Genomic DNA, 2,478 nt, shown 5'->3' on the forward strand with positions numbered 1-2,478 from the left:
CGGTTTCTCCGATGTTCGCTGGATGGTTTCTCCGATTTTCGCTGGCTGGTTCCTCCGATGTTCGCTTGCTGGTATCTCCGATGTTCCCTGCCTGGTTTCTCTGATGTTCGTTGGCTGTTATCTCTGATATTCACTAGCTGGTTTCTCCGATCATTCAAGGCTAATTCCAGCCAATCCAAAACTAAAGCCAGACCGTCAACCTACGCTAGTGCCAGCCTATCAATTAGGGCATGCTAGCTCATCAAAGGTTCATATTAATCTATCCTAGGCTAAAGCCAGCCTACAATCCTATGCTAATGACAGTCTATCATCCCAAACTGGCTTAGGTTAATGCTAGTTTACCATCCTAGGCTAATGCCAGCCTGTTCAAGGCTAACACTAGCGTATCCAAGGCTAATGCCAATCTGTCATCCCAAGCTAGGGTCGGTCTATCAGTCTAGACTAACACCAGCATATCCTAGCCTAAGACCAGCCTGTAATCCTAGGTTAATGCTAGTCTACAATTCTATACTAAGGCCATTCTGTAATCCCAAGCTGGAGTCAGACTATCAATCTAGACTAATACCAGCATAGCTGAGGCTAACACCTGCTTATCCTAGCCTAAGGCTGATGCTAATGCCAGTCAATCCACTGCAACGGCAGCCAATCTAATGTGAACGGTAGGAATAATGTTAGCTGATGCTAACACCAGCCGAATTAATGCTAATGCAAGACTATCCAAGACTATCCTATACTTAGGCCAGCCAATCCTGGGCTAACGCCAGCCAATCCAATGCTAACGGCAGCCTAACCTATGCCAAGCACAGCCTATCCAATATTAGCTCCATCCTATCTGATGCTATTGCCAATGCAAGTCAATCCAATGCTAATTCCAGTTCATTTGATGCCAACGGCAATCCTGTGCTAAGGCCAGTATATCCAATGCTAATGCCAATGCCTGCTGATCTGATGCCAACACCAGCCAATCTGATGCTAACACCAGCCAGTTCAATGCTAACACTAACCGATCCGATGCTAGTACCAGCAAATCTGATGCTAAATTAAGCCCATCTGATACTAATGCTAGCCCAACCGATGCTCATGTAAGCTGAATCGATGCTAATATCAGCCCATTCTGTGGCTAACTCTAGCCATAGAAGGGCCTGACATTGGGCTTAATTATAATTGTAGCCAATCCAATGCTAATGCAAGCCAATCCTGTGCTAAGCCCAGTCAATCCAAAGCTAACGCCAGCCAATCTGATGCTAACACCAGCTGGTTTGATGCTAATGCCAGCCGATCCAATGCTAATCTATCAATCCGATGCTAACGTCAGTCGATCTGATGATGACGTCAGCCCATCCGATGTTAACGCTAGCCCATCAGATGCTAATGACAGCCTATCTGATGCTAATGCCAACGGCAACCGATACCAAAACCAGCCAATCTGATACGAACATCAGCCGGTTCGATACTAATGCCAGGCAATCGCATGCTAACACCAGCCAGTCTGATGCCAATGTAAGCACATCTAATGCTAAAGCCACCCAATCATACACTAATGCCAGCCCATCCGACGCTAACGCCACCTACTCTAATGCTAACACCAGCCCACCCGATGGTAACCCCACCCCATCTGATGCTCATGTCAGCCGAATCGATGCTAATGTCAGCCGATCCTATGCTAATTACAGCCAATCTGATGCTAAAGGTGGCAAATCGTATGCTGAGGTCAGCCAATCCAAAGCTAATGCCACCCTAACCGATGCTAACACCTCTGATGTTAATGCCAGCTGATCTGATGCTAATGCCAGTCAATCTGATGCTACATCTGCCCGTTTGACGCTAACGCCATCTGATATAATGCTAATGCCTGCCAATCCGATGCTCATACCAGCCAATCCCATGCTAACGCCACCCAATCTGATGCTAGCGCCAGCCTCTCTGATGCTGATACAAGCTAATTCAATGATGATGATGCTAACACCTGCCAATCTAATGCTAATGCAAGCCAATTTGATGCTAACTGTAGCCAATCTGATGCCAAAGCCAGCCGATCTGATGCAAACTGTAGCCAATCTGATGCTAAAGCCAGCTGATCTGATGCTAACGACAGCCAATACGTTGCTAAAGCCAGCCATTCTGATGCTAACTGTAGCCACTCTGATGCTAAAGCCAGCCATTCTAATGCTAACTGTAGCCACTCTGATGCTAAAGCCAGCTGATCTGATGCTACCTGTAGCCAATGTGATGCTACCTGTAGCCAATCTAATTCTAAAGCCAGCCAATTTGATTCTAAAGCCAGCCAATATGACGTTAACGCCAGCCAATCTGATGCTAAAGTCAGCCGATCTGATGCTAACGGCAGTCAGTATGATCCTAACTGTAGCCAATCTGATGCTAAAGTCAGCCGATCTGATGCTAACGGCAGTCAGTATGATCCTAACTGTAGCCAATCTGATGCTAAAGTCAGCCGATCTGATGCTACCTGTAGCCAAT

General features: G+C 46.6%; 1 protein-coding gene across 1 annotated transcript in view; it reads left to right on the top strand.

Moving 5' to 3' along the window:
• steap2 (STEAP2 metalloreductase) overlaps window positions 1-2,478 on the top strand; it is a 10,659-nt gene that overhangs the window by 7,258 nt on the left and 923 nt on the right. The window lies entirely within an intron of this gene.

The sequence above is a fragment of the Cyprinodon variegatus genome, unplaced genomic scaffold (genome assembly GCF_000732505.1).
Source record: "Cyprinodon variegatus isolate N-32 unplaced genomic scaffold, C_variegatus-1.0 Scaffold2584, whole genome shotgun sequence".
NCBI classification, from domain to species: Eukaryota; Metazoa; Chordata; class Actinopteri; order Cyprinodontiformes; family Cyprinodontidae; genus Cyprinodon; species Cyprinodon variegatus.